Source organism: Filicampus tigris, chromosome 20, assembly GCF_054856515.1.
Source record: "Filicampus tigris isolate MCC_2025a chromosome 20, RoL_Ftig_1.0, whole genome shotgun sequence".
Lineage (NCBI taxonomy): Eukaryota > Metazoa > Chordata > Actinopteri > Syngnathiformes > Syngnathidae > Filicampus > Filicampus tigris.
The window spans coordinates 10,865,744-10,887,975 of NC_141236.1; the positions used below are offsets into that span (position 1 = coordinate 10,865,744).

At 44.5% G+C, this 22,232-nt stretch overlaps 1 protein-coding gene across 1 annotated transcript in view; it reads right to left on the reverse strand.

Annotated features, from left to right (window-relative positions):
• Nucleotides 1–22,232, reverse strand: part of LOC147128296 (uncharacterized) — a 122,499-nt gene that overhangs the window by 59,556 nt on the left and 40,711 nt on the right. The gene's annotated exons all lie outside the window — the stretch shown is intronic.

The window sequence follows — 22,232 nt, forward strand, 5'->3', positions numbered from 1 at the left end:
CGATGGCGGCGGCTCCTTCATACCATATGTCATGAACGCTCATAAACATCCCAAATTAACATCCTGGTATGTGCGGTGGAGACTTCCACGAGAGACTTGCTGGTGTTTGCGTACTTGCGACACTCGGCGTCAGACGTGGTTTTGCCCGTGACCCGCATGCGCCCTTTGGGGTGCCCCACACACTTAAATTGATGTTTCAGAAAATGACATATACAGCACATAAAAGGAGATTTAACAAGCATGCGTCCTAGCTCGTCTCCAAAGGCAAAATGGAAGGAGGAGGTGTGGTCTAAGCGGGATGGGACCGTTTTGAAGGACAATGCTAGCAGCAAATTATCATTAGAAAAATGGTGTTACAATAGGCACTTTGGCTACATCCGGGACTTTTATCTCATTCCGTGCAGCGACAACTAACTGTTTTGGGCATTTTGACTGATCTTTTAAGAATCACAGAATATTGGAACATAAAGCCACATTTTGACCATCCAGCGCGGAAATAAAAAAAAACCTAAACATGACAAATACAATTTCACTGAATGGAGCTTTAATTAGTGGGAGCCTTGTGCTTGTTTCTCTTCAACGAGTCGGTCCGATTTTGGAGTCAATGACACCCAAAATGTAAGACTCCTGCCCAGTCTACTTTGTCATGTTGTTTTGGGTTCTAGTACTTATTCCGAACAACTGCTCTGGCGGCGAATGGAGATGTCCAAAATCGCAACGTAATAAAATATTATTTCTTGCTATGATTAAACAACAAAAGTGCCGGACTAGACTGGGAAAGGACTTCCGGATAGGACGGTTACCACGCTGGTGCTCAAGCTCCGACATATCGCTCACTCTCTGGCGGCAAGTCTGACCTAGAAAGGTTAACATTCAGACTAAAACCCCAGCAGCAGACCCCTGCTCCCTAAATCAATGTGATTAGCGCTGGCCACCAAACAAGCATGTCAAAGCGATGACAGTATGACAAGTTGACAGGAGGGAAAAAAATAAATAAAATATGGGCCAGTGCTTCAGGAACGTTCCGTTCTTCTGTGGTCCAAACCGGACAAGCTCGTCCGGAGGAGGAAAAGTCAAATTCAGCCGCAGTGAAGTCATTCTTTCAAGTCAGCAAAGCTTGTGACCACAGCTGGAAAAGCCAGAGATTCATTTTCTGCTCAGACAAACACAGTTTGCATTGCTGCCCCTTAAGTTGGGAGGTTGCATTGAGTAACGGTCATTTTTGCATTCAAAAATAGGGAAGTAAAATCGGCATTAGCAACAGCATCAGCCTTGTTGCTATGTCCGTCCGTCCAAATGTTGCTTGACATGAAAGCGCTCCATGGCACAAAAAAAGTTTGAGGACCACTGGCTAAGACGGTGTACGCTACTCTCTGACAACATTCGGACTTGCAGAAGCTTGCTATCGAGTAGGATCCAATTAGCAAAGTTGGCCTTGGCGGAGTTCTCGACTTAGCGCTCTACTTCACGTACCTTTGGATTGTTTACTTCTCCCCGCCGCCATTATTAACGTGAGCCTCCATACGAGCAAAAACAAACCATAAAAGTCATGAGTCACTGCCGAGTATGGAAGTAATCTCGGCCGCTTCACACGTGCAAACATGGCCGCTTGCTTGTTTGTTTGGAGTTGAGCATAAAAGAGTGCCCTGTTGCCCAAGGTGCTCCATTAGCACTGGAGCTGACCGCACAAAACAAAGCAACGCACGCACACACATGCGCACAAACACTAACAAACAATTAAGAGCAGCGAGTGAAACCCAATCACGGGCAGAATGACAGCCATCATGGCCGCTTGACCGAGCTCGCTCCCGCGGCGACTGGTCCGAGGCAGCCTTGCGAGAAGGTGAACCGGACCATATTTGCTACCATTCCGCCGCCGGCATCTGTTCCATGGCTTACATTAGCAGTTACGCGGCGCGCCAGTATTAGTCATGGGCCCCGGAGTTGTGTAATTCAGATTTAGCAAAGCGTGCCATCCAGCAGCGCGGCTCGTCTTTGCCAGCCCTCCAGCCGAGCGCCGATAGGCTAATGTGGGCTGTAATGACGGCCAATTAGAAGGGATCAGCAAGCAGGACATGCAAACACTCTGGACCAGGCGGCTTTGGGCATATTAGCCCTCCCCCCCTTCCTCGTACCCGCTTCTCGCTAGTTTTATGCTCCATTGTGAAGATAAAGTAATTTGAAGTCGGTGTTCTGGAGAGGCATGGCCTAGTATCGGGGGCAGCAGGTCCCGGATGGTGTCGGACCACCCACTCCGGCGATGCGAGGTCAGGAACCACTGTTCTGCTGCAAAGTCTGCTAGCTTAATGCTAACTCCGAATGTAAAATGCTTTGGGCAGATGAACAAAAATGATCATAGATGTTACTGTAGCAAATAGCAAAATAGCAAAACGTACTCCTATGTTACACTGAATTTGTGGCACTACGGTGAACGTGCACACCTTTAACTCTAAAATTCAATCTAAAATTCTGACTTGCCTATGTACGGTAAAAGCCCATCCAAAACGGTTTCTTTAAAATCTGCAACATAGTGAACAACAAAGTTCAATCTTCATCCTTTGTGAGCGAGGGGAGGGGCCTCTCCTCTGTTGGGTGTTGCTGCCTGGCGACGTGCGAGACTGCAGCCTTGACCCAAAAGTGCGCGGAGGGGCCCGCCGGCCGGGTCTTTTGGTTTCAAGCGCGGTGCAATGGAGAAGATCGGCGCCTTGCATCCATTGAAATAATAAGCTGACCCGGAGAGCTGCTCGCCTTTGAGCCGCAGCCAAGCCATCTGAATCCACTCTGCCCTTCAAACCGGGGCTTGTTTTTCAAAGGGCTCTCCAGTGTGTGCGGCGGGCGACCATGCCGTGCTCCCAACTAGCCAAAAGGGGCGGCGCTGGCGTTGGTCGCTTTGGAAAAGCGGCGCATCGACATATCCAAAAAGTTTTTGTCTTTGGGGATTGGCTCCAACTCACGACTTGTCATAGGTTCAACTGGGATAATCGACTGTAACAGGCCGCACATCGTTTCAAGATTGTCTGGCAGAAAAAGGGCAGACATGGCTAACAGAGCTCAGACCATCAGTTTCGAACAATCACATCTTGGCTAAGAAACTGACGTATGAGGGTTGGGCTCTTAAGGCCTTGACTGAAAAACTAAACATTTGTTTCAAAAAAATCAAATTTGTAATTTTAATAGTTATTTGCCTGCTAATGTTCAAAACTAGTTTCATTTTATGTTTCCCTTTTGGAATTTGCTTTAACTCTCCTAATCGGACTTACTTGAAAATGATTTCACTTGAAATATTAAAGTTGGCAACATTGACCGTCTTTGTAAACTAAACATGATCTCTCTTTTCATCTTCTGTAGTTTGGGGGCAGCCAATGTACAGTCTTGCGGTTACCCTATTAAGCTAGCTGTTCATCTGACCTTCGTCTTTGCCCTCCCTTCGACTTTGTTGCATGACCTGATCCGGTCAGTAACTCCGGGAAAACGATTGGCGTTATTATTGGTAGCTGTCGCATGAAGGGGAAGCACACAAAGCTTTGCGATGCAAGACCCGTCAAAAATGTTCTCCTCGTATATCATGTGGTGCATCATGTAGCAGACACCCTACAAGGTCAGGACAGAGGAGATCTGTCTATCGAGGAAACTTTACTCATTTCAGTTGCCATGACATAACTCATCTAACCAAGTAACTAGCAGACAAAAAGTGGCGAAGCTTAACTATTATAAACTACTACTACCATGAACCTCTTAGATGACTTAAAGTTAAAATAATGCACTACCTTCAATCTAAATGAACTTGAACGAGCTTTACTAAAACTAATCGGGGCGTTCGTCTCTCCATAAAAGACGATTAAATACGATACGATTCAAGGATGTAACGATTTGAAAATGAAAGGATTGGATTCGATTCAGTGTGATTACGATTCGATTGTGTATGGTACAGCTGCCACTTTTGTCGTGTTTATTAACGGGCATGGAATTAATATACAACAACATGTAAAAGTCCAAGATAATTCAATTCAAAGTAACAACAAATTATCAGCAACATCAAGCCGATAAATTCATCTTATAACAGACAAACATCAGGTGTGTTCGGGTGTTCCACTATGACGGCGTTCTGCGAATCTTACAGTATTTGGCCGTGACTGTCTGCGTTCCGAAGAATCATCTCACACGTGACATTAGTTGCCCAAATTGCTCTCGTTTCCCCGTCTTTTCGGGAGCGCGTTGTCACCTCGCAGCTAATGCGACGAATTGCTGACACACAGTAGCTAATCGGCATGGAAAAGGAGCAAAGAACGACGACATGTGTCAGCCAGTGGTCACCTCCTGAGACGAGGACGCCAAGAAGGAGAAGAACAAGAAGGAGGAGGACGACGTCAGCTCGCAATCTGCTCCCTCAGCACACTTCTTCTTCAGATGTGGTCTGGCTGATAGTTCACAAAAGACACACACAAACACACACTTTGGACACACACTTCTGTTGTGTGTGTGTGTGTGTGTGTGTGTGTGTGTGTGTGTGTGTGTGGGATGAACTCAAGAAAACTGATCTGAGCCGTCGCAGACAAAGGGGAGTGGAGAGTGGTGGGGAGGGGGGGCCGCCTTCTCTGAGTGGAACCAGGCCCGCTTCACCCCGACCCGATCTTCTTGTCACACGCACACAAGCTCCGTCCAGACGGATCAGCAGAAGCCTGCTGCCCTCTTTTGTCAATTTTACGGCTGCACTCGACACCACTTGGACCACTCACTCACTTTTTGGACTGGCTGCTTGGTTCTTGTGTTTAAACTAAAATGAAGCAAGTTTTTATTTATTTTTTTTTTTTTTATAACAGCAGTGGACAATATGAGTTTATCTCTTGTTTTAAAGATAACTTTTTTGGATAAGCACGCATGGTCATATTTTCGTTTGTTTTCGTGTGTGCCCTAAAAAGCAATACTAATACAAATTTTTGACGAGTTATTATTGCAAAACTGTGTTGACCATACAGACAACTATGGCCAAATATTGTGACTTTACAATTCAGCGACATGACGAATACAAACAGCCATTCATTGAATTACATTTAATTGTGGTGCACCCCACGGAGGTGTGCCTAATATTTTGGTGACTTTGGTGACTGATGTCAGATTTCCATTTTTGTACATTTTTGTGAAATATTTTTCATGATGCAATATTTTATGAATGAAAAAAGTATACTCCTGTTGACGTGCTTCTAATATTTCGACACTCTCAATATACACGGGTGTGTAGAGTAGCAAAACTAGTCTGGCAAATGTATCCAAAAAGTTACTGAAGTAAACGGCGTTAATGTAGTGCGTTACTACCCACCTCTGTCAATATATTAGAAACAGTCCCCATTAGATTTCATGCAACGCAGTAACAGAAGGAAACGGTTGTAAAATGAGGTTTGTTCATGTTCATTTGAGTCCAATTAAAAGATATCCTTTGATGTTTTAATGGCTTCTGCTTAACGTATGAAGTCGTTATTTTGTAATCCTCCTCGGTGAAGGTAACTGACGTCTCTCTTACTTTGTCACTCAGAAGTGAGCGTTTAGGCACAATGGTTCCAAACTCTTGAACCAAATGAAGCGCACGGTGACATGTAGAACATGTTTGTTTGCCTCCCTCAGCAATCCACTGATGGTGTGATTGTACATTAAAAAAATATATATATATATACATATAAATATATATATATATATACGCTTAAACCGCCAACAGAGCCGGCTCTTTTTTTTTTTTTTAACAAGCCGAAGAAAGGAAATAAAAAGCGATATTAATACGACGTCTTGTTTTAACGAGAGCGAGCAAATCGGGTTGCCGGGGTAATTGCTAAGTGCCCCGATCATTAAGGCCTTAATGCGAGGCCACTTCCTTCGGAGGCGGCGCCCGTTTAAGAGACGAGTCGTCTAATTGGTGAGTTGTTGAGGAGCACCGGCGCCTCCCCAGAGATCGTTTCTCAAATCATATAAAGCATAATTCCCTTTCAATTAAAAGCTACACTATTCCAGGTTTGATTTAATTGAGTGCGTTTATTCAAATGGTGGGAAAAAAAAAAAAAAAAAAAAAAAAGAGGAGGAGGAGGGAGGAGGATTCCATTAAGGAAGGCCGGCCGGCGTAATATTACAAGGCCGGTGTCTGTCTCGGGCAAAATGGGAGCAATATCAGGAATAGATTGCTTGAAAAACAGAACACTCCAAATAGCAGACGGCAGGCCGGGGCGCAGATTGAATACGCATAATTCAGAATCAGGAAGAACCTGCCGACATCGCATTTGAATATTATTGGAATTAATTTGTCAGCTGATGCTCAACATTGACTCCTGAGACGGAACGCTCTTCGGAGCGAGGCGGGCGCAGAATAAAGCAAACGTCTACGAGTGCGGATGCGTGCCGGAGGCCCGGGTCCCGGCGGAGGTTGGGGTCACGTGACGCAACCCCCTCCCCGCACTTCCAACCACCAGCGTTGCCCCACTTAAGTACAGCAAGCGGCTATTTATGCGACTACGTTAGATGCGTGTTTTGCAATGGAGATTTAGCAGAGGAGCATGCCGGCTCCGTGCAATCAGATGTTTTGGTGAAGCAGCATGCTGCTCTCGGGGCGCTAGGTCCTGTCTTCTACATTATGTTGACAGTAAAGGTTCAAAAGACAGTGTAAAGTCAATTCACAGTCTAAATGTATAATTCCGGAAAATGTGCAAAGACATTTGTGGCGATATAACGTTAAACTGCAAGAATTGAGCGCCTTCGTTCACATCAGTCCTTAACCTTGCCAAGCCTACGCCCTGAAAATGCATCTCTCCTTTGAATAGTCCACTGCCGTGGCCGCCTCTAGAGCGCCTCGTTGTTGGCTGCGAGTGTCGGAGAGGAAGGCGGAAGCTCAAAGAAGGCAAAATAATCCAATCTCAGGGCATATATGTGTTTGTTTTTGGAATGTTGGAGAAAGCTGGACCGTGTACTTCAGAACTGTAAGACAGATGTGTAAAGCACTCTCTCCCATGCTGCCAATTTGACGAAATAAAGAATTCTCAAATGCGAGAGTCTGCTAAATTGTGAAGCAAATTGCCTACACCATCTAAAGTGGGATGAGCACGGCATCAAAGTTTGACATCCGGGGCCGGTGTGTACACCAAGTTGACACCATTTCGATCATCTATTTTGGTACGTACATCCAGCCCAAGTTGCTACAGTAAACCTTATCTGAACATCTTCTATCCGTCACTGTCACCCCGGGACCGACACCCGGCGCACCCCCTTCCCCAGCAGGTGTCACAGCCCCACTGTGGCCTCCAGCTACAAGATAAGCGCACTTCCTGCATGAGGTTTGGGCCTCCGCCACTTGCGCCCGTACGACCGCAGCTCCTCCGCCTTAGCAGCCCGCCCCCGACCCCCAAACCCCCGAGTCGCAACACCAGTGAGGACGGAGGTTGCGGTCGCCAGGTGCAGACCTGAGAACCTCCGCCACTGCCGCCTCTCACCGTGGCGAGCAAACCGGGTCAGAGGGAGGGAAGGGGTTAGGGGGCGGTTTGCAGTCGTTGCAACGTCTGCGAGGCTCGCGTGAGGTGGTGGCAAGTAATTGCATACAATTACTTGGTTACTGTACTTGAGATTTTTCAGGTAGAGAGGTACCTTGACTTGAAACAAAGAAGGTACCGTAATACCCTCGCATGTGGGCAAGGAGGGTCACCGATGCACTTTTGGGCTTTGGATGAACTGAAATGAGATCACGTGGAAGCACATATAGAAGGACAAAACCGACTCGGTAACACAAAATCGGAATCAAATCGGAAGTACAATTCCTCAACTGATGGGTGATTGCAACGTAAGATAACAAAAGGGGGGAAAGTATTTTGTGTGCACAAGTTTGTTTTTTCCCTGTTGCATTATCTGAAGTACTTTTCCAAGTCTGAATCAGTAGACTTTGAATCACTACTTTTACCAAAGTCTTTCTACACACAAGTAACTGTACTTGTACTCAAGTATATCTTTGTCTGCGATTGTGAGACGCTCAACAACACCAAAAGGTTTCACTTTCTTTGTCATTGTCACATATCCTGGCCGGGCTTCTTCATGCTGTTTGGTGCTCCTAGGAGGTGGGTGCATGCTGTGGTGGCGGTGGGGGGAGGGGGGGTGTCTGTGAAACTTGCTGGTGGGCCCCGGACTGAAAGAAACGTAGCTTTCAAAGAGGAAGTTTGAACAGCGAAAACTTTTAGGCATGTTTACTTTTCTCGTCTGACACAGCGACGCCCTCTCGTGGAGAAACAAACACACACAGCCAGCCGACCTTTGGGTTGGGCTGCTGGTCTACATGTGTGGATGACACCATGGTGGTGACACCATGCCAAAAGACGAATCCCCAGTAAGCAGCTTGCTGTGAAGATTTTGATTGGAACTTCTCAAATGTGGTCCATTCAATTTCAGCTCAGATGAGCACTCAAACTCAGAGTTCTGGATTTGTGTTATTTCCACGACCACTTTGCTTGGAACTAATGATGTTTACGAAGTTCAAGACCAGTCTAGAGTTCCAAATCGAAGTTTAGGTCTAGTCTCAAGTCTTTGAGCAATGGTCCGAGTTCAAGGCTACCGCCAAGGCCTGTCGCACATCGTTGCACTTTGGTCTAGTCCCAAATTAGTGGCAGGTCTACTAAAGTTGATCCAAGTGCAATCCCAAATTTGGAGCTTCGGTCCAAATTGGCATCTCAAGACTAATTGCAATTGGATCCAAGTTCCCAGTTTAGATTCAAGTGTAATCACACACCTTTGATCTTTGGCTCAAAATCCCAAGTCCTGAAGTGGAGCTTTGTACTTTGGTCCAGTTCTGAAATTGTGGGACTAAGTCCAGTCCCAAGTCCTAAGCAAGGTGCAAATCCAGTACAAAGTCTCTAAGATTGGATCCAAGACAGATTCCAAGTTCTGACTTAAGTGTAATCACAAGCTTTGGAGTTTGGCCTTCAAGTTCCAAGGCCTCTCACACATCTTTGCACTTTGGTCTAGTCCCAAATTGAGTTCTTCAAATGTGGATCCAAGACCGGTGTCAAATTCTGAGCTATTGTCCAAAACCTGTACCACGTCTTTGAACTTTGTTCCAAGTCAGGCATCGAGGCCTTCATGGTTGCGATCCTGACGGTGATGCAGCGGTGTTGACATGATGTAACGTGTGTGTGCGTGCGTGTGCAAAGAAAAATCCCACATTTACTCTCAGCCGTGTGTGAACTTATACATTAATGTATGTGCACATGTGTGATATTCGCACTTATTCCTCAAAATCAAAAATCTGCTATTTTGCTTGTCAAGCTTGTGCATGCTTGGCACATGCATATTGGCTGACACACACGCGCGCCCGCGCGCACACTGGATATCATCTCCAAGCCATCTCGCAGGCCGTCCCATCAAAAAGAGCAACTATTCCTCCCTGCCTGTTTTTCCCCCCCTCCCTCTAAATCTGACACACTCTCATAATAAGCAGTCTTGCATATCAGCTCCTTGGAAAGAGATGCAACTGCTCAACTGAAGGGAGGAAGGTGGGGTGGGGTGGGGTGGGGGCGGGGGTGCTGGTGCAGGAAGGGGCGGTTGTGTGCGTGGGGGGGGGGGGCGTGGCGGGGGGGGGGGGCGTTAGGATAGAAAACGGCGACGACTTCTGTCACTTCATGAAAAATAGCTTCCCCCTTTGGACGGAACTTCACAGGCCACAATCAAGCGGTGCCAAGGCGGCGCAATCGCGGCAAATCAAGTCGGCATCTATTAATAATATTTCTGGGGCTGTGGCGGTGAGTGCCGCGCCGTGTCCTCCCGCTGTCACAGCCCCCGTGATGGAGCGCTGCCTTTATCTCGGGCCTGGCACGCTTCTGTCACCGTGATAAACAATTCACACACAAATATGAAGAAGGATCCTCCCAGTAGGGCCCTCTGCGCAACCCCACAACCCCCCCCTCCACACTCCCCCCTCATTTTCTTGATGGGGGGAATCTAATCTTCCGGCTTGGTCTTCTTCTTGCTCTTTTTTCCTCCCTTTCTCCCTTCTTCCTGTCACCCAGCGCCCGACCCCTCGCAGCCCTCCATCCCCTCAGCCCCCCGCCCGTCCTCCCCCCGCCCTTGCCGCTCCGGTCCCTCCTTTCTCCTTCTTTTCAATCTGTCTTTCAAAGATATGTAAATGACCCGAGATGGGACCCCAGTGCGTAGGTGGTGTAGCGTGAATGTCAAAGCGCGAGCCCGTGAACCCTACGTACACACACACACTCACACACACACGTGTACACGCACGTACACACACACACACACACCTATGCTGTTGAGATGTTGGCATGCTAATTCGCTGCATGCACTTGCTTCGACACGTTTGTAGGTAAAGATGGCGAGAAAAAAAAAAAAAACTGCAATGGAATTTCTTGGAAGTGGCACTTTTCTGTAAAGTGGTACCGTGTCTTATGAGTTGAGCTTATTCCTTGACCAAACTCTGCGGATTACAACAAATATGCTAAGAATCACTTCAACTTTTCATGGTTCGTGAAACAAGGATATGTCAACTTGCGTACTGCACTGAACATATGGAGACATGACATACGTCAATTAATTATATATTAAGGCTGCATAGACATTTCCTTTTTATTTACAGAACTACTTGATGTGCAGTTGAAACAACACGCTTGTATTGTTTCACAGGTATTGTTCAACATTTTACAATAAAAGAAGAGTGTAACATGTTAAGTTCAGAACATAAAATCGGGATGAACAAAAATCATCAGGTCAGGCTTTTGAAAGATCGGGGATCGGCCAGAAAATTGTGATCGGTGCAGCCCTAATATACAAGTATATATAAAAAAGAAAGCCTAGCGTTCCAAGTATAATCGCAAACTTTGATTCAGGTCTAAGTGAATTTACATTGGCTCACTTAGGGTCACCCCTAAGATGTTAAGCTTAGGTCTAGCACCAAATTTTTGCGATCGGGTCCAAGTCTAGTCGCAAAGTTTTCGTTCAGGACCAACAGTCCTTAGGTTGACTTTTCAGGCCAGATACCTCACGCAAGACTTTGGGTTTGCTCAGGTCAGAGTGCCAACTGAAGGCTTTGAATGTGGGTCTAAACTAAGACTGCAAAACATTGTGATGACTGATTAGTAAACACAGTCTTTTCCTCATTATTATCATTACGCCGTAGCGCTCGCACCTCGTCCGAGTGTAATTGTCAGCGTAGAATCCCCTGCTGAGGTGCCGCCCCCTGCGTGTCCGCAAGGTAATTGCGTCTCTCCGCCACGAAAGACGCAAAGGGGTCCAAATGAGATGTCGCTCAGCAGGGACGGAGACCGCAGTGCTCATGAAAAATGTTTGCGGAGATTGATTAGCGCCAGCGACAAGTGTGGCGGATGTTGGCAACCTGAGTGCTTGGTGAGCGTGTGAGCGGAACAAAGAGTGGAAATTGTTGGTGTGACCGAAAGGTGTGACGAGTGCGAGGTCGCTGTTGTTTGGACTGGGTGAGAAATGAGACGCCGGAGGTAATCCGAGGGGTGACAAATACGACCAAAAAAAAAATCATAAGAACTTGGATTTAGTTGGGAGCCGTGATCAACAGGCCGTGGCACTTCCTTCCCAAATGATCATCAAACTCTGACATCACGAGCTGTCCACAAAATTTTGCAAGCCCAATTTAAGTAAGAAGCCGGAATGCGCCTAAATGGCTGCTTGAAACCAAAATAGAAGACTTCCTGCTCAATTTCAGGCAAGGGTCCTTGTGAGATTTTCATGCGTCCTGTCATGATAGATATGTTCACCAAGTCTCGTGTTGATTGGTGCAACTATTCTTTTTGGGGGGTCTTTTTTTCTTTAAATTGTTCTTCAAAATGTTATTCTCATGATGTACCAACTTTCTTTACGCCCCCCAAAAATATTTGCCAATCTCATAATACACAAAGTTTCTTCACGAGGTTTTCTGTAAAACTGATCGTAAATAATAATTCTAAAATTAAAAAAAAGTTTCAACTTTATTACTGGAAAAAAAAAATCAATATTTGTGTTGAAAAGCTGATATTTTCCTCACAAGACCCTTTTCTCTGAAGAGTAAATTTTTTCTTGAAATTTGATGACATTCTTCCAGCAATAAACACTTTATTCTAGTAAAATTAACAAATTTCTTGAGATTAAGAATTATTTTTCTTGAACTTTCTTGTTCTAATAGAGACGCTTTCAAAAAGCAATAGAATTTATTTGTAATAAAACAAAGACTTTTCTTCCTCAGGAAAATAAGACTTTACTTCTAGAAGAAATGAGAAGTTTATCCAAAAGTTTTCAAAATTATATTTTCCTTCAAAACTTGAGATTATAGTATAAAGTCTATTTTTTAAAAACATTACTCATTATTTCTCCCCCGTCCCAATACTTCCATCACAGTACGATATAATGGTTAAAATGTTTAAATGTCCTCTTCCACCTTTTTTTCCTCATAAACAAACATCTTGAATTATCTGATATTTAGGCTTTTTTTCTACCTCCCAAATACAAGTTCCAAACGATTTTTTTCTTGTTGGATTCTGACTTCAATCTGATAGCATTATTAGTATTTTTCTGTTGTTGTGGCGTTAATGTGATATAATTGGCTTTATGCATATCTCAGAGTGCAAACAACAACAACAACAACAACAAAAACCAGCTGCTTGAAGTAGAAAGACAACACAACGAGCTAACAAGTTTGTGTTTTAGTTGTTTGTTAAGTACTACATCTGCCAGTGACTTTCAATAATTGGGTAGCAAGTGTCACGTTCCGTGCGCCGCCACCGTGATCATCCCGCACTCAATCCTGATTTGGGCTTGAAACAAATCCTACTCGTGCAGGCTGTCACCATCGTTCAAGTAAAACAACAACAAAAAAACGGGAACAAATGATTTGTGTGTTTATTAGCTTCACGGCGGTGCCTTTCTATCTTTGAGTTGCGCACTTGAAAAGTTACTGTTTTGCGTCGGAACTTACTTGTTTCGTATATAGTTGGACATTAAAAGGCGGCGGTAATAGCACTTAAGCTTGGTCAAGTGTCGATTATATGGAGCAGGCCTATATTTTCATGCTTTCATGCACAGCGTGTGGCCGGCGTAAAAATGCCAGTGTTGTAGCGCAACGCTGATGAACAAAGAGGGCAAATTGTTGGAGGAGCAATTAGCGGAGCGAAAGAATCCCAAACGCGATCGCAATGTGTTATTTTGAACAAACGTAGCCAGCGCGCCTCACCGGTAAGTGCATTTTTTTTTTTGTCATATGTTCACCTCGTCGACTCGCAAAGCACTTTAAGGACGTCTCACCAAATGTCCACGCTGTAAGAGCATAAACGTGAGGAAAGAACAAATTGGTACAAAGAAAAACTCCCCGGGAGAGAACAAACTGGTTGCTTGTTTAACTTCATCGTTAGAAAATGAAGTTGACTTTTTCGAGAAAAGAAACTGAAAAATTTCCCCTCAAAGTCAAATATTATTAAACCCCCCCCCCCAAAAAAATCAGATTAATTTGTAGAAAAATGAAGACTTATTTGTCTAAGAAGTATGACTTTTTTCTTGAAAACTTACGGCTCATTTCTCCCCCCATAATTACGACTTAGTATTTTTCTAGAAAACCTACTCTACTCTTATGGTACAAGATAATGATTACAATTGTACATTGTCACTATGTTATACTCCATCCGTTTTCTCACAAAAAACATACATGCCTCTTGTAAAATGTGACTTTCCCCTCCAAATAAATACAGTACACGGTATTCCTCATAAGATTAGGGCCGGTGGCATCATTACTACTTCCTTGTTGTCCAGTTCACACAATAAACAGGCTCTTATGCTCCTCAACGAGCCCTGCGATGCCACTTAAGCTTGCGACGGCACAGTCGGGCCTGGCGAAGGATCGGGGACGAAGCCAAAAGGCAGATCGACACGTCCTGCCTGCGTGTGTGTGTGTGTGTGCGTGTGTTTTAATGGCGGTACACAGCGGCAATAATCATAAAAGGCCGGGGTCTCCTCCTGAACGGTAACTGACATTCGTCTCCGAAAGTAACTGCAGCCCAACGCCGGGCAATTTCCTCCCGACGTGCCAAACGGCGGGGACGAAATGTGGGAGCTGCCATTCTCCATGCATATTAAAGACACTTGTCATCAAGACGTCACCCAGGAGCTATGAGAACAAGAGGCGCAGTTCCTCCCGAGACGTACTCGCTCGCCATCAAAACCATGAAATTAGAGCCCAGGAAATATCCTTGTGATGGGAAAAATGCTACACTTTAGTGCATTTTGCATATAAAAAAAAGGGGGAGAGCCGGTGAGAAAGAGAATGGTGAGAAAAGGGATGCATGTAAATTGCCTGTGCCACAAAGACAAATTGGTAATTCAGGATTGGAATGAAAATGACTTGAAAGTGCAAAAAAGGGAAAAAAAAAAAAAAAAAAGGGATATAATGGTGCGGTGTGAAAGGAATAAGGGTTGTTAAAATGTCACATTTGAGATTCCATGCCTTTAGGAATCGAGATGTATTGTCGGGAGGAAATGCGATAATGTACAGGCGGCAAATAAGAGCCGGCTGCGCGTTGTCTTAGTCACCGCGCTGCGAGCGACGCCCACCAGCCCATCGATGCGGCGACTCCGACACACAAAAAACAAACCCAAAAAAAAAAAAAAATGACATCCACACAGAGACGGGACCACGTTCTCGCACAATGACACTCAAAGCCCAGATTCCCGGTGAATGCGGACTCTTTGATAGCAAACGCGCGCCGCCGCCTTCCTCAAATGACCGAAATCCGCAGGAAAATATGTTAATTCCGCATTGAACACGCCCGATAATGTCGGCGCCACTCGGCAGCCTTTCAGCCGCTGCCAGCTCGCAAAGCCACACACTTTTTTTTTTTTTTTTTTGTGAGCTTGTTTGCAGAAATTAGCATATATACCGTCGCAAACAACTTTTTGCTCCAGCCCCCCCCCAACCCTATCCCTCGCGACAAGCCCCATTTGGTTTGTGGCAGGACTCCTCGAGGGCCCGGGACCGACCGCTGCCCCCCGACCATGACAAATGGCCTTAATGAAATTGGACAAGTCAGCATACATGCATAAAAGGCTGTTAAATATTGATAGTGAAGATCAACGTCGCGGTGCATATTCCGCTCTTTAATATTTTAAGTGTCAGACAGGCCTATTGTCTATTGTCTATTACTTGGCGAGGCTGGGGGGGGCGGGGGTTGGGCGGGGTTCAATCGCCGTCTGCGACTATGGACGCTGTCAGAATGCGGCGACACCTCATATTATTATTCTCGTCAAGGAGCTTTTAAAGAGCGCAGCCATATAGTGGACACGCTACATTTGCAACTGAACCGAAAAACGTCAGTCAAAATGTGCGACACATTTCAAGCGAGAAGCCAGAACATCAAGACCATTTTTTTAGGTTATTGGTTGTAAAAGTGGTTTTGGTGTTTGCTTTATGTAAAGTTGGCTTTGTTTTTTATTGTTTGTTGTTTTTGCGTGGAATGTATTTATTTATTTTTCAAAAGAGGCTTCAAGCTTTATTGTCAAACCACTCAAAATCATTTTGCGCATTTAACCATACCAGATTAACTTTGTTTTACGAAACGCTGCTAGCTTAATACTAAAACACAATGCAAAATGCCAAACAATGGCTAACAAAGTAGCATCGATCTTTCGATTTTCGTATTGCAGTGTAGTTGTGACAGTCGTCTTCAGCGTTTCAAAATTCTGGACAATAATGACTGTGAACTTACCTCTAAAAGTGTCACTTATAAAGTTTGCTTTGAATTTTATTGTTATTTTGACAAATCTAACTTTTGCACACGTAAAACTATTTGCAGACTTGAATCATTACATGCACACGAGTTGATTACCGATAAAACCTACAAAGACTTTGCAAATAATTTCAAATAATGTTTCCGACATTCAACCATCACACAGTATATGCTCATATTTTGGCTGTGTTTTCTTTTCGGTTAAAATTACAAAGCATTTACAAATAAAACAATTATGGCGTGCAAGGAGTAGTTACTGTGTTTGAGCTTTGTTTATTCTCCAACTGCCAGAAGCGGAGCCAATTTAACTGCGTCTTCATCCCAATTAAAACGACAAAGAGTTCACAAATTGTTTCAACAAGACATTTATGACATACGAGGCGTAGCTACCATCGTTTAGCTTTGTTTATTCACTGGCCGGCAAAAGGATTTACTAGGTTTCGCGCAAACGGTGTCGTTTAATGCTTATAAAAAGAATCCTCAAATATGAAGGCCACTCTAAAAATATTGTGATATTTTCAGCGTTGGCTTCATGGCAGCGCCCCACCTTGAGGGCATGCCGCCATGCTGCGCAAAGATCACAGAAATAACCATTATTCAAATTAGGGAAGGAGGGGGGGCTGAGAGGTAGTGGGAGTAATCGGCTAATATCCTAAAAAGAAAATCAATTCCACTTCCATTTGGACACAATTGAATGTGTCTAAAGAGGCCAATTATTAAACATACAGATCAAATTCATAATTGGTGTGATTTGAGGGGAGGTGGGGGATCCGCTTATAAGGCTAATGCATTGAGTTTGACATGCTAGGCCGGGTAGGCATTGGTGGGCGGGGGGTGGGGCGCGAGTGGGAGTGGTTGTGGTGGTGTGTGGGGGGTGGTATAGGACATACTTTAATCCGTCCCACCGAGCGTTTACATTACCAAGAGTACTTTAGATTATTTTGGCCATTTTTTCTCTCAAATTGTTCAGTTAAATGCAAAAGTTGATGTCTTCTAATTTATTTATTAAAAAATACATCTCTCTCTCTATATATATATATATATATATATATATATATATATATATATATACACACACACACACACACACACACATTTTAGGTAACCCATTTTCGGCAAAAACAGCTGAATTAAGTAAGCAAAAACTTTTAATAAAAACAACTAATTTTTATTTTTTTTAAATAGTGATTTGTTGTGTTTAAAAAATACAATTTCAAATGAGCATGAACTAGAGTTGTATTGAAATCAATAAAACAATTATATGAATAAAATTTTTTTACAACATCGATGAAAGAGTTGGCCCGTCTGTCAATTCAAAAAAAAAAAAAAAAATAGAAATAAAAATATTGCCCTTGAGTATGCCTAGCCACCCCTGTGCTAGGCAGGAGGGGAGACGACTGCCAGGCTGATGGGTGGTGCGTGTGTGCGTGTGCGCGTGTGTGTGTGTTCCACCCCAGCCCACCTGGGGACTCATCCTTAGCGGGCCCATTCTTCCCCTGCAGGCGCCCCCTCCACCCATCAGCCCCTGGTGAGTGGCTTCGGTGCAGGTCCCTGACACACCGGAGGGATGACCCTGGGAATCTCATTATGCATACAACCAAAGTGCACCACCAGAACCAGCACACCCCAATTCAGAACCCCCACCCCACCCAAGCCCACCCCAACCGCTTGTGCATTTGCATAGAGAAGACAGAGCGAATAAGGCAATAAATCAGCAGCCTATATTCAAATGCTTTGCAGGGAGATTGAAACCCTGCCGTGCGCCCCCACCGCACACCCTCGGCAACCCTTATCCACCACCCAACCTCGAGCAAATTCCCATTCGTGCTCCCATTCTCATCAGTGGACACAGCACTGGACAGCGCCATATAAATATATATATGTATAACCCGCCTCACTGCGTAGCCCAGGGACGTCCATGCCTCAATATATCAATATACATATGCTGATATCGCATGTGCCTAAGGCAAACTAACTGCCTGGGTTGGGGGGTGGCATCCACGTGTCCCCCGAAGGTCACAGCTCATACCGAAGAGGGGGGTTGGGGGGTTGCAATTTGAATATTGCACTTAATGTAAGGCTTTGGCCACAACGCCTTCACCAGCGCCAATTCACTTGGCCTCGTCAATCATGAAATGGTGGCCAAGGCGGGAAGCAAAGTGACTTCTCACGCTATGCAAGTCCACATCCTATAGGTGGCGCTAAGGCTGGGCAATGAAGTTCCAGGCCCAACAGTGATAAATGAAAATCCGCAATCTAGAGACACCGTACAATGTTTTCTGTAGCTTCTAAAATATAATTTTACCCCTCCCACAGTTAAATGTACTGAAACAGACTTTTCGTCTAAGTTACTTGACTATTTTAATACTACAGGGTGCCCCACCACACCAAAAAAAACATTTTAAAAGCAATTATCTCGAAAGCTACTAAGTCTACTTTCGCTCAATGAAAATGACGTTTACATGTTGAACATCAGTTTATTCCGGGACCGATTCTTTGACCTGGCACACGTCAAGTCGTATAGTTAAGTTCTTGGCAAACAAGCTGCAGCGGGAATAAAGCTTTAAAAATAAACAAATTGTCCAAAAATGAACAATTTTATTTAATTAAAAATGTCTGTTTTAACAAAATGAAAATAAACAAAAGATTAAAAAAAACAACAACAAAAACTTGGAGGTTATTTCAACAAGATTTGCCAAAATGATTGGCCTGCGAAATGATGTCACGTTTTTTGGGACATTTTCACGAATTTTCATGAATTCCGATATTGCATGCACAACTCAGATGTATGGAATGTACATATTATATATATGTACATATATTCTTACAGTTGCGAAATCGCCCCATGTACTAAATTTCCCAAAAAGTTGGACATTGTTCTCATTGTGTGGAAAATCATTTGTTTTGGCATCTCCGACAATCAGCAGCCTTTATTTTTGCAATTTCATTGTTTGAAAAGAAAAAAATGTGAGCACTTCCTCACTTTGTTTGTGGCATATTTAAAACGTACAATATTTGCGTCAGGTATGGACAATGACCTTAAACAAGCGTCGACTGTTTCATTATCTTGTTGCTGCAAGAATCACGTTTTTGGGCGGAGGGAATGGAATCAAGGCGACTTTTATTAAAAAAGGATTTGAATATTCAAATGAACGCCTGAGTGATCTTTTGTTTAAGCTTCTCTTGCCAGTTATTAGCTCACGAGGGCGAAATGTGTTGTTCCCCCCCCTCTTTTTGGACGAATTTCACATCTGATTTCCGCTGCCGAACGAGGGAGGGCGCTTATTAAAGCGTTATTTACATTGACTCATCGACACAAAGTTCCAGCATGACATTTTCCCCACAAACTTTTTTTCCCCTCCTTCTTCCGCTATTGACTTTTATTATAGATCGGCAACGACGCTGGGCGCAAAACGAGGCTCGCCGCTCGCTGTTTACCGAGACGTAATTGGCTATCTCGGAGCAGCGAGGTTTTTTTTTTTTTTTAGCGTGTGTGTAGGTAGTACTTCCTCTCCAAACAGAAGTCGGTGCCTGCCGATAATTATCCAAGTGATGTGCACCGCCGCCATTGTTGCGCGGGGATCAAAATAATGACATGTCGAGACGCGAGAGGAAAGGATTAAAGCCCAGATGGATATTTATTTTTTTTTTTTTTTGTGCATGAGCAATGTTGAACAATTTAGTGTCACGATCCCCCCCCCAAAATATAAAAAAGGGACAAGTTGCCCTGGTTGTGAGGCGCGTTAAACAAACCAAGTAATAGTGGCAGACTCCCGTGCGTTTTAAGATTGCTGATGTTATTATTCCGTCTCGCTGTGTCCTATTCGAGCGTACACACAATCCAGACACTTTATTTATTTCATTATTTATTTACTTTCACACGGATAGAACCTTACCAAGCGTGTGACATGTACGATTCCTGACCCCCCCAAAAAAAGGAAATCAGCTTGTCCGATTGGTGGGGATAGACTTTACCTGACCTGACTGTGAAAAGCCAAGTACAGATAATTAAAATGCAATTAGTGCAGATAGATACAGACGCGCAGAAAGATCAATCCACAATTCCCCAAAATATTTCCTCATACACTGTAACTGCTAACAATCAAGCTAGATTTGGCTGTCATTCAGCATCCTTGCTTGCCGTGACATTCCTACGACAACCAGGGACTATTTAGTTGAACCCGTGTGTCAAAAAAAAAGTGACTATTTACTCGTCGGTGTGAATAAAACGCAGTCAAGTCGTCACCAGGCAGGAGGAAGTGATGTTGATGAAACTAACGAGCGGCTCGAAAAGAACCAAGAAAAAAAAAAAAAGAAGAGGAGGAGGAGGGGGGCAAAAAGGAGGCGACAGAGTGAGAAGAGAAAGCAAGCGAGGAAACGCAAGATGACTAATTAGCAAACAAGACACAGGTGAGAGAACACAGTGGGTGGGGGGCTAAAAAGGGGGGCTTTGGGGGATCTTACGGGGGGCGTGTGGGGGGGGGGGGTCTCTTGATGAGGACTGATGGCAGACAGGTGACACTAACAATCAGACCAGCAAGAATCCAATAAAACCACAAATGAATTCTTGGGAAGTCCAAATGTAACCAGTTTGAACTTTAATGTTTAACGCCATAAAATTTTTTCTTTTAAAAATCCACTACAGTGCCATCTGCTGGATGGGGTGGGGCACTGCCCACCGCTTGGCCCCAATGCAGAGGGCCGTAATGACCCAAAGTGGAAAAAAATGTTCACCTAAATGAACTGTTTGATTAATTTGATATTTATATTAGAATATGTTTCCAGCAATTCCTTTAATACTTGACAATATTCATATTATTCCATATAATGAATGAAATGTCCAAATAATTATATTCACAAATGCTCATGGTTTCAAACATTTAGTGGTGCGTTCATGTCAAGCATGGACGCAAAATAAAGCAAAAGTGAAAGAAAAAGTGAAAGAAAAAGGTTTGTTCAGAGTGACCTTTTTTTTTTATGCCTGACTGAACAACAACCAACTTCCTGCTGGTGTGCTCACTCACTTCCTGTCAAGACATTTTCGGAGCGTTTACCTCACAAAAATGAAACTTTTGATCAACCTCTTCCTGGCGTCCTGACACTTGTGTTGTTGTGGATAAGGTCTCATTGTTACCACATGTCTCTCACACACAGACATACACACGCACACGCGGGTTAAATTAAGACTTAAAAAAAAAAAAAAAAAAAAAGATAAAGAGGCAAATGTTTGAGGATAATCAAAAGTCAGCCGTGACGAGGAAAAAGCAAATATGTGGTCTCAATTGGGGGCTCAAGGCCTCTGCAGTCATAAACAAAGTGATTTATTCAAACTTTTCCATATCACAATTCTGCTATCTAATTACTTCAGAGGGGTGTCGGGGGGGAAGGGGGGTACAAGTGGGGAGGGGGGGGGGCCATCATATCCCGCTCGCCCGTGAGTTATGGAAAATCTTCTTTATGAGTGAAGTTGATGGAGGATGTGGCGAGGAGCTGGTCATAAATCCTCAATAATGCAAACGTTTGAGGAATATCTCCAAAATAAAAATGCAAATGTGATTAAGGACGCATTCGGGCCGTGCTGATCCGGCAGCTCCGAGGAGGGAGAGCCTCCAATAAACAGGCGGCGTTCCCCACTTGCGCGGATGCCGCCCGCCCGCTCGTAAAGGCGCATATGTCCCGCACGTGTGGCCGGGGGAAAAGCGCCGGCCCGACGTTTTCATCCCGCGGCCCTAACGAGGGGGCATAAAGTTTTAGGAGGTGGGCTGGAGTGGCGTCTCGTCGATGCAAATGGGTGGCGGGCGTCACAATGCGAGAGCTTGTTAGCACGCGCGAGGACGCCGGCGACACCCAGTCACTCGCCTTTTATCTCTCGTCATTCGCACATGAAAAATCGCCGCCGATCTGCCACATCCGTCCGGATTAGCATAACAAAGGCGGGAGCGAGCGAGGGGGAAGAAGTGGAAGAGAGAAAGAGTGAGAGTGAGGGGGAGGGGGAGGGAGGCCATATTGACCGTCCTTCTTGACAAATTCTCCGCCGATTATTATCTATTCTTATGTTCGCCCCGCTTTCGTCGCGCGGTGAGAACAGGTGCCGGACGGCCACCTTGAGAACATCCTCAATATCGTCTCATCTGGTCAAAACAAAGTCTCAACTTGCCTTTTAACGTGCTTGGCTGGAGGAATTTCTTTTTTTTTCAGACCACTTTGTTGCGATGCAAAGTAATATTCCACACTGGGTCTGCATAATCTTGCTCATCAACCAACTGGCTTACCAAAATCAACAATCCATTTTCCAAACGGCTTCTCCGAGCACAGCTGAAAACCTAAACACAACTTAAGTGTTACTTTAGGCCACACAAAGACCACAAAACAAAAACTGTGGAGAAGCGGCACTAAAACAGGCCAAAATCCCTGTATCATTTGTGATTTAAGCATAAGAGTGTAGAAATAAATCCCAGGTCCAGATTTAATCATTTCTACAGGAGGAGCCGT